Raw genomic sequence first — 11,173 nt, 5'->3', positions numbered from 1 at the left:
AAATCCGTCGGAAATTCCGTCGGCATGGTAATTTCCGACGGAAAATCCTTCGGTATCAGCCAAAATTCCTACGAAGTGATTTCCGACAACGTGTTCCGACGGAATTTCGTCGGAAATTGCCTTTTCCGACGGATTTAGAAGGTGTTCCGACGGATATTTTCCGTCATAAATAAGGTGTTTTCTAGTAGTGCTCTACTCTCAAGCGCTGACCTGTGGAGTTGGGCTGGCTAAACCTGTAAGAGGTGCCGCTTTAGTAGGGTCCTTCATCTTACCTTTAAAAAAAAAAAAACCTTATAGTTTTTTCCAAAGAAGGAGATTGCCTAGCATGCAATTCTTGTTTAAGTTATAGTTTTTCGTCATAATACTCTTGTAGTCTTGTATATGTATACCATATTAACTTATTCTATTAGACTCGATAAATTTAACGGATTTTTCACCAAATACCACTGAGTTATTTCGTAATTCACCATATACCACACAAAATTTTCTAATACACCAAATACCACTGAGTTTTAGGTAAATGTCACAACATACCATTTCTGTTAACGGTGTTAGTCATTAACATTAATTATGCCACGTGGCAGCTTGTAATTAGTGATTATTAATGTTATTTATTTAATTAACTAACTTTAAAAAAAATAAAAAAAAATACACCACCAACTCAGCCACTGTTGCCACCAGCCCACTTCCCGGCCGGCCGGCGACCATCCCCTTCCCCTCCTCTTTCCCGTCGCGACCCCCCACCCATTTAAACCCAAAACCCGACCGAAATCCCACCCATGGAGCTTACGTAATTGATGAATGGAGATGTCGTCTTGTTGTTGCTGGTGATGATCTTCAACTTCGTCGTCTAATCCAAGGCGGAAGAATCCATTGAAGCCGGTAACTCGAGTAATTACCCTCAGCAACAAACCTTCTTCCAAAACATGAATACACTCCACAAATCACAGTAACACGAAAAGCAAGATGACAAATTGAACAAAAGCACAACAATCGCCCCACCACAATGAGTATCCATATGACCATTACAATTGATTGTATAATTCCCTCTACTCTTATAATGCAAAACACAATTATTCGCAATCAAATCCGAAAAAACGAAAACCCCATTTGCACAAACCAAGTCCCCTTCAAGATTAACCCTAACCCACGACCCAATTTAGGAATTCCTGAATTTGGGGAAACCAATTCAATCATAGAAGAAAACACACAAATTGCAATCCGAACAAGCATTAAATCATAATAATGATTCTCAATTCCATCCGAATCCTTCAAATGGAGATGCAAAAGTAGAAATTCTTCGAGAAAAGCGAATAGAAGAATCAAATTGAGTAAAGGAAAAGGGAAATTGAGCGATTTAGAGAAGAAATTGAGAAGACCCAGAAGAGAAAACATGAAGAAAAGGGAAGAAATCGCGAGTGCCATTGAAAATAGCCCCATTGTAGTTTGATGCTTTTCTGGGAATTGGAGCTTGATATTCTGCAATGGTCAATCAAAAAATGGAGATGGAAGAAAGTTGAGAGATTGGTATTTGGTGGTGGCAGCAGGTTCTTTTTTTTTTTTTTTGTTATTTTTTTTTATTAATTTTTGTTATTTTTTTTTTGATAATTAATTAAGTAATTTATAAAGGAACCTATCATAAGCTGTCACGTGGAATTATTAGCCTTAATGACTAACGGTGTTAACGTCCGTTAGTCATTAATGGTATATTGTGACATTTACCAAAAACTCAGTGGTATTTGGTGTATTAGAAAATTTTGTGTGGTATATGGTGAATTACAAAAGAACTCAGTGATATTGGTGAAAAATCCGTAAATTTAAACAATCATTTTGATCTTATAGCAAAAATATCTGGATAGAATGCATGCAAAAGAGCAGAATTATTATTAAACTTTTACAATGTACTACGCAAAAGTTAAACGACAAATAATAAATTTAGTGGCTTTTCAAACATAGTTTTTATCACCGTCATCTTTATGGTATCCCAAAAACCAATATACTTATTACGTTTAATTTCTAAGATATTGACAACTTACTAAACGAACTTATTCACATATGTCATTAATTTCCTACGCTAGTTCTTGTTAGGTAACTAATTAGATAGGTTTGTTTCTCCAAAATCTATGTTACGTTAACTCTTCTGCAGCTAACCTTGTCAAGAATCTATATAGCACATAGCACAACTTCAACAAAATGAGGATTTGAGGTGACTATAATTTGATGAAGAATTTGTTGTAGGGCCTCTTGGATCAATGTCGGCAAGAAATAGCCCAATACAATTGCCAAAAACTGAGTGAACACATGATCCAAGAAAGATTTGACGGCAATTCAGTTTCTATGTTTCTTATTAGGATGAGTTAGTGTAAAGTTGTGTTTGTCTTTTTGTACAGGTTGTTTACATAGATCCTAACAAGCAAGTCTACTACAACTTAACATACGTTTTACCAAATCTATTATATAATTTAAGATTATTATTATTATTATTATTATTATTTTTTTTTTAACATTTCACCACAAAAATCTAAAACCCTAAATCTGAATTCTCATTATTATTTTTTTGAAAATAACTTCCAAATAACTCTCACAACTCCAAATAATTAACTTTTAAAAAAAAATAACTTCCTTTCCAAAAAAAAAAAAAAAAAAAAACAATCTACCTTAAATTATCCCTTGCATTTAGCAGTCAAAATTTAAACCGAAACCGTTTAACTTTCCAAAAAACTACTACATTTTTAATCAAATGCAATGGCTAAAAAGAGCTAGTGCAACAGCTCATTTTATTGTCGTTGCATTAGATAAACTTAAACTTTGTACATCAAAAGATGGAGCTAACGCAATGGCTTTAAGAAGCCGTTGCATTAGGTGTACTAATACAACAACCTGAAAGGCTATTGCCACGGCAGTTCACTCCGTATGAAAATGCGCTTAATTAATTAGTTCACTCTCCTCAGATCTCACCACCTCAGTTCTCACTCCTCTCTCTGTCTCTCCTTCTCCCTATTCTCTTCCTCCAAGACGAAGGCAACCATCACCGCAGCCGTAACCACATCCACAACCACCGTCGCTCACAAAATTAAATTCTCTCTCTTTCTTCATCCTCCTCATTCACTGATGGTCACGGTGGTGATGGTGGTCGCGAGTGATAACGACGATGCGGTTCGATTTTTAGGGTTTTGATTGGTGTTCATGGTATAAGCTTCTTCAAACTTTCCTCTTTAAATTTCAAATTTAGGGTTCCTTTGCATAATTACTAGTTAAAATTTTTGATTTTTTTCGATTTCTAGGGTTTTGATTTGCTAATTGTTGGACCTGGTGTTCTTGATCGCTTGGTAGCTCAATAATGGAGTCAGGTATAATCGCTATTTCTATTGCATTTCTACCTCTATTTCTTTCGTTTGTAAAACAGTTTAATTCCTCGAGAACTGTCAGGTTAAATTTCTTTCGGTTGGGTTTCTCGCCTTTCTGTTCTTGTTCCTTCTATTATCTTTAATTTCTGATTTTTAGTAGTTTTTGTTATAAATTTTTGATCATATTGTTAGTATTTGGTTTGCTTATTGGAAAATTGTAAGATTTTTAACTTGCAAATAAGTGTGCTTTGGTTGTTTTGTTGGTTATGGTAATGCAAATGTTATGGTATAGGTAATGACAGTAGATTACTATAGTTGGTGTTATAATGTCTAGTAACTGGTGCTTATAGACGATTCATGTTGGAATTGGTTAAGGGCATTGCGTTTCGTTTGGGTGAGATAGAGCAAAATAGTATATTGATGCTTCGGAAATGAGCATGGTTACTGCTTATTAGTATATTACAATTTGGAAAAGCTGAACTATGTGTTTGGGGAATGGGGTGCAATGGGATTGGGGTCTTGATAGAAATTCCGTATGAGACAAGTGCGTTATGTTTTGGAGTCAGGTATAATCGCAATTTCTATTGCATTTTGGCTTGATTAACAATACTTTGGTACCGAATTGTGTACCGTACCCAAACTTGTTGTGGGCTACTGAGTATTGGCATATTTGATGACAGTTTTAGTAACTATGTTTATTTAATCACATATGGTTCTTGGATAATAGATGTTCATCTTATGCAAATATTTGTCATTATATATAATACGGAGTACCAAGTATATACGCTATAGCCTTTCTATTATACATCCGCGTTTATAATATGGTTCGAATGTACTTAGTTTACGTAAACTCGGGTAGTCTGGTGTATATAGACAACGTATGTACTCAATTATTTAGTGTTTGGAGGTTGATGAATCTCTTTTGACCGTTGCAGCTGCCTTGGTCTTGGAATATCTATGGCTGCACAAAGTTGAACTGCAAATGATATATACCTTAGAAAGTAGAAACATTCAACCAAACTTGATATTCTATATATATAAAAAGAATTAATGTCGTCCTTGGTCATTACTTCTTACTTTGAGGGATATATGCTCATTTTCTTTACTTTTGCTGGGGCTGAAATGCATTATGAAACAATTAGCTAGGTACTTTTTTAAAAAAAAATGAAATATGGATAGTAATATACTTTGTATTTTTTTTTTTTTTGTGAAAAGGTAAGAAAAATTAATCCTATGTGAGAGGCATGTTGACAATGGCTATTGACACACCGAGACATGTTGCCGGAAGTTCATGTATCTAATCTTGCAATTTCTCCAATGTGAGGCAGATTGCATAAAGCCCATTAGATTGGTTCAATTATTCATTAGTGTTCCTTCTATGAAGTTTGGGTGATTTCGTTTGTGGACGGTATAGTTGTCTTTTTTTTTTTCTTTTTTTTTTCCCCTTTTGATGATTATCCATCTTTCTGACATGAGTTTTTCCTTTTGTTTACAACAGGCCTCTACCGAGTGATATATCTTCTTACAAGGTATTTATTGTGTCATTTTAGTTCTCTTGGCCTAATCATATATACCCTCAATTTTCAGTCTAGTTTCGTGAAATGAGTGGCAACCTCTGTTATTCATACTGCAATTTTCTTGTCAAACCTATGCCTGTCATAAATTGATATTTTAAATGCATACAAGTATGATACTTAAAAATTGATTGTAAAATTATATAGAAAAGCTATCTGTATCTATGTTCGATATTTCTAAATCTTATGAATTCCAACACTCGTGTAAGCTTTTGAGTAACATTGGTGGCACCTACAACTCATATGCTTACTACTAGATGAACTTATTGACTCATATTAAAAACAGACGCATGATTTTCTCAAATTGTGAAGGGATCATTAGACGATTTCATCGATGCAAATATTCAGCTAGCATTGACTGTTGCGAGGAAACTTCAAGAGAAAATGCAACTCAGATCATGCATAGTAAGAGGACATATTTCTATATATCTTTTGGCCTAAATGTTTGGAGACAGAGAACTGATTTCTTCGTTGCTGGGGATATCAGGTGTTTCCTGACAAGCCTGAAAAGCGTAGGGCCACTCAGTTTTTCAGGACTGCTATTGACTCGGTAACAATATCTATCCTCAACTTGATATCTAGCTGAAAACAAGCTTACTGGAACATTACCTGTCTCAAATGGGACTAAACCAGGTCTTGAAATGCTGCATAGTTGTAAGCACTTGTATGTCTGACGCATTTAATTTTTGATTTGAAAATTTCTTGAATTCTTTATTGAATTTCACCATTATTGTATTGCCCTCTTTTAATCTTTTAATTTTCAATTTCTTGTTGTTTGTCTATTGATTGCCACTTTGCCAGTCACTTTGGAAGATATCAACTCTCTGGCTCAATTCCACCTCAGCTACTCCATGAAAATATGACACTTGCTTATTCATTTGTAAGTACCATGAAAGAAATTTAATAAGATATAGATGTTGTCATTGACATATATTCACCGGTAACACTGCAAATTTGAATGAATACTGTTTTTTTTTTTAAATTTTGATTGTTATATGCAGTGGTTTTTGTTAATTGTATAACTAATTTATAATAAATTTGTTGTCTTGATTGTTATTTGTTAATTTTAATATTCATCAGAATTTTTTGATGAAAGTTGCAGTTTCTGGTGTTTTTCGTGATTTACTGTCGAGTTTTGAGTCTATTTGATCAGCTCGTTGTCCTATAGCTTGCGAATTCTATGGGATTATAATGATATAAGTACCTAATTCTTCCTTATTATCTGGATGTCAACCTTTTATCTCTTTCCTCCTAATCTTTTTATTTATCTAACCAAGGAGTATCTCATTATCTAAATAAGATATAAAAAAAATTACAATTATTCATTTCTTGAAGCTTGGTATGCCCATGGGGTTGCTGAAGTCATTTTGAGTAAGAGGGGAAGGGAGGGAGGTGATTCCCTCATTTGCCTAAAAATTTGTTAGTGTAAGTTTTCAATATGTTAGAGCCTTAAAATTTATTTTTGGAGTATTTTATAGCTTTGATTTGATTCGCACGGTCTAATGTCGATTTTTATTCATTTATGCATGATTTTGTGAATTAATTTGAGTGATAGGTGGTATTATAATTGACTATGATTTGAGCTAATTTGAATTGGTAGATTGGTTTTGGGAAATTGGGTTTAAAAGTTTATGGTGTAAATCTAGAATGTGATTATAAATTTTTGTTGTAGCCTCCATTGTTATTGTTGTAGTTGTTATTATTGATATCTAGCCTTTAAAATATTGATATTGTTGTGGGTGTTGTTGTCTCTGCTGCCTACTATTATGTAAATTGTAAATTATAAATTTTAATAGCCGGAGAGCCACTGAAATTCTTTAGTCAAAACTTATGACATACTTATGCATCTGTCTTTCTAATGGCCTATTTCTTGCTCTATAGATGATTTACTTTCAGGTCAAATCTAGGATGCTTAAAAATATATGGCCTTTCAATGGAATGCCTTTTATTTTACTACGAATTGTAATTTACTTTGTAAATTTTTAATTTTAAGGTGCCCCTTTGTAGGCTACGATGTTTGCTTTTGATTTCGGCTAGTTCTTTGTCACATTTCTTTCTAGACCACTTATTTGAGGTAATGCTCTTTCGCCAACATTATTGTGAATAACTGCATCTTGTAGACTTATAGTATGAGGTGATTAAAGTTAAAAAATAAAGCTAATACTTGGGTAGTAGAACATTGTTTAGTGATCCAATGCAATTTATATTAGAAATTGTTTCCTCTACCGGGTTCTTGTTTGAAGATTTTCCTGCTGTCAGCGTTGTGTATCATGAGAAAGTTGTGAATATTGAATCTGTTGGCCTTTTGGGTTACTCTGAAAAAAATGTAGTGGAAGACACATGGTTTGTAAAATCTGTTTTCCATTCTATTTAAATAATTATAGTTGATCAGGCCATTCTTGATTCTTGCTACTAATTTTCTTTATGAGTTTGTTTAGAGATATTGGAGTATTGTTAATGTTCGTATTGGATATGAGTTCACAGGGTATGATAATACGAAGATAAAGCTTGACAAAGACAATTTATCACTTTGAAGTACTTTGCTTGGTTTTGTATAATTTTGTTGCATGTATAGTAGTTATCCTACTCAATTCTGATTAAGGTTTTTTTTTTTTTTTTTTTTTTTTTTTTTTTTTTTTTGTTTATTCTCCTGTTTTATTATCTATATATAAAAAGAGCATTAGGATCTTTGATTTTGTATACATGGCTAACTTTAATTTTAATTGATTTTGGCAAGCTTAAATTGACAAATGTACATAATGAAGCTTGGAAAACAGTGACAAGATATATAAACAATAAAAAACAATCTCAGATCAATGTCAAAATGTGACTTCTTTAAGCTTTTGTGCTACTGCAATGTTGGGATGTTTATGTTGGTTGTTATGTTGCTTTTGATAACTATAGGACATCTAGTGCTCTAAATTTGTCTTTATTTTGATCCAAACACCCAATTTTGTTGGTAAAAAATGGTTAAAGGGAGAGTAGACTTAGTTGCTGTTCTTCTGAAGATATTGCATTCTTGAAAGTCTGTAAAATAGGGGAAATTGATGTGAAAGGGAGGGGGGCTGTTTTTACTCGTATGGATAGCTGGGTGCCCTGGTTTATTGTTTTTTAGATGAGTTTGGTGTGTGCCCTCCTTATTTGGCTTATGGTTGCTGTTGGTTGCCGCTTCTGGTTTGGTTTTAGTGTTGGATCTGATAGTGGCAGATCAGCGGCTGTGGTTCAGGGTTCTACTTGCTTGCAGCCTATTTTGTGCCTGTTGTGTTTTTGTTTGGTTTTGGGTTGGCTGCTGCCTGTATTGGCTTCAGGGTGCTGTTGTTGCTGTTGTGGCCTGCGGTCTAACATGAGTATTATTGTATAGTTGAATTCTCCGTGCGTTTTGAACTTTTCTCATGTTGATTGTGGCCTTGATCTAGTGTAATTTATAATTTAGTTCTATTATATTTCTATTACTTTATTCTATTTTACGTGTAGGTGCATGGGGAGCTAAATGGAGCTGAAGCATAGTAACTAGCTAGTCATTTAACAAATGGTGCATATATGTTGGCGACTCTTATTCAAGCTCAACTTTGTGAAGATTTGGAAATTCCGGCTTATATATATGTTGAAAATTTGTATTTTGGAGGATTAAATTAATTATATAACTTTTATTTATTATTAGTAGGGTGTCATACAAAAAACAAGCAACTAATATTTTATAATGTACGTATTTAGCATTATAATTATTTTATATAAATTTAATGATATTTTGTTTCTTAGTATTTTTAGATTTGTACCGACTATTTATACATATATTATATTACCGTACAATTCAAAAAAAAAAAAAAAAAAAAAAAAAAGATCAAATGATCAATCCGTTGCAGTAGATACGTACTCCATACATCATTTGTATTAATTAGCTTCAGCCGTTGCAATAGGTGTTAATTTCATCACAATTAGTAGTAAGTAATCTATTGCAACGGATAATTTATACCGTGGCATTAGGTGTAGAGCTATCGCAACGGATTATAGCTGCCGTGGTATTAGGTGTTGTATACCGTTGCAATAGACCTACTGCAACGCCAGCAAATGCAACGGTACATGGCCGTTGCATTAGTCCTAATGCCACGGAATTTGACGCCTAATGCAACGGATTTGGGGGTTGCAATAGGTCAAAAATGTAGTAGTGAAATAACTCTCAGAACTCCAAATAATTAACTTTAAAAAAAAATAACTTCCTTTCCAAAAAAAAAAAAAAAAAAAAAAAATCTACCTTAAATTATCCCTTGCATTTAGCACTCAAAATTCAAACCGAAACCGTTTAACTTTCCGAAACCAACCAACCCAAATGAGAATCGAACTAATTAAAAACCAATTTTTTTTAACCGAAATTCGACACGAATCGTATTTTATTAAACCCGAAACCGAACCGATCCGAATAATGTTAAATCGTATAAGAACCAAACCCGTTAACGAACCGAACTAGTTCTAAACTGTCGTTAATGAACCGAACCAGTTCTAAACCAAACTGAAATAAAACCGAACCATTTCTAACCCGAAACCGTTTGAACCGGGTTTAAAACCTTTTACACCGAACCGTTAACAAACTGCAACCCGTTCGCACCAAATTGTTCGCTACCCGAACCGTTTACGAGCCGAAACAAATTAAAATCGACCAAAAATAAACCGAAATCGAACCGAACCAATTATAATTTTAACCAAACCCAACCCAACCCGTCGGCCATTTAAACCGATTTCAAACCGACCCGTTTCAAACCGAACTGTCAAACCGTTTTGACAGTGCTACATGTATTAGTATAGGTACATTCTAGTATTATAAAGATTATTAGTTTTGATATTGCCAAGGCAAAAAAAAGCCATTTCCAAGGCCTATTAATAAGTTTGACATTTATAGATTCTCACATATTACGGGCAGTGGGTGGATAATTTCGCCTTGGAAGTGACTTTTTTTTGCCTTAACAATATCAGCTCCCTTAATTATTCATCATTATAGAGTCGTTATCGTCAATATAATCCTCTTACAATTGATCTTATACATGATTCACATAATTTTTTTATCTAGCCTATGGTGAAAGTGCACCAAATTCAATTGATCTTAATGCACCTCCTATGTTGACTAGATTGATTGTTCTGTTATTATCTCTTTTCGTTATGTAGTATAAGTTTTAAACTTTTAATACAAAGCTTTTTATTTTATTATATTTTATTTTTTTATTTTAACTTTAACATTGAGAAACTACTACTTTGTTTATCTTTTGGTGTTGATTATAAGCAGGGGTTATGAATCATATGATGTAGAATTCTTTGGGGGTATGATATATTTCTCTGGAGAATGACGACTAACTAGTTATTTTTCCGTCTCAAGAGTTCGAAAGATTTTAATTGGAATATATAATTAGCTACCAAAATTATAGGTAACAAAATATTACAAAACATTATTGGCAAAAAAAATTAATAAAAGATTACAAACTATTTTATTGAATTAATAAGTTTGAAATTTATAGATTTTCATATATTACTGGCAATGGATAGATAATTTGGTCTTGAAAATGGCCTTTTTTTTTTTTTTGCCTTGGCAATATTGAAACCCATAATTAATGACAGATTTTGATAAAAATAACCAATTGGTGGAATTTGGAAAGATAATTATCGAAAGATTATGGACAACAAAAGATCTTTTAAAGAATACAAAATATCTCATTGAATTAATAAGTTTGACATTTATAGATTCTCACATATTACGGGCAGTGGGTGGATAATTTTTCCTTGAAAGTGACTTTTTTTTACCTTGGCAATATCAGCTCCCTTTTTTTTCATCAAAAATTTCAATTCTAGCTAGCTCACATTAAACGAGTCTTTCAAATTTTCAAAGGAGGATAATCTCAAGGATTTTTTTTCTCTATTCAACCAATCCAATTAGATAGTCATAGTTAAATTTAGACATTGATGGTATGGATAGTATGCAATAATTTTATTTTACTATAATTACGAGTAGAGAGGGTAGAAATTTTTTTATACGCACCCGCATGGGAGATGCATGGTATGTACCCAAGGATGAAATAGTTAATTTGAGTAATTACGTTGTGTATTCGGGTGTATTACGAGTATATAAATATCTTTGAGAGGGGAACATGGTATGTAGTGTATTTTATTTGATTTGATTTTTTTTTTTTTTTTTGCTTTTATTATGTTTTATTGCAGTAGTGTAAATAGAATGTATGGTAAGGAATCTTATGAACAGACGGAGAATTA

At 33.1% G+C, this 11,173-nt stretch overlaps 1 long non-coding RNA gene across 10 annotated transcripts; it reads left to right on the top strand.

Annotated features, from left to right (window-relative positions):
• The first annotated feature begins 2,809 nt into the window (after window positions 1-2,809).
• Window positions 2,810-9,168, top strand: LOC110716837. Of its 10 annotated transcripts, XR_002510602.1 has the most exons (9): window positions 2,816-3,189; window positions 3,285-3,350; window positions 4,563-4,755; window positions 4,846-4,876; window positions 5,234-5,326; window positions 5,409-5,585; window positions 5,723-5,801; window positions 6,929-6,995; window positions 8,396-9,168. It is a non-coding gene; the product is annotated as an uncharacterized LOC110716837 (long non-coding RNA). The 10 variants fall into 10 exon arrangements; XR_002510608.1 differs by having other exon boundaries at window positions 2,815-3,189; window positions 5,244-5,326; window positions 6,929-9,168; XR_002510605.1 differs by having other exon boundaries at window positions 5,208-5,326; window positions 6,929-9,168.
• Window positions 9,169-11,173: the final 2,005 nt, after the last annotated feature.

This window comes from Chenopodium quinoa, unplaced genomic scaffold, assembly GCF_001683475.1.
Source record: "Chenopodium quinoa cultivar QQ74 unplaced genomic scaffold, ASM168347v1, whole genome shotgun sequence".
Classification (NCBI taxonomy): domain Eukaryota; kingdom Viridiplantae; phylum Streptophyta; class Magnoliopsida; order Caryophyllales; family Amaranthaceae; genus Chenopodium; species Chenopodium quinoa.
This window is presented reverse-complemented; position numbering and strand designations above follow the sequence as displayed.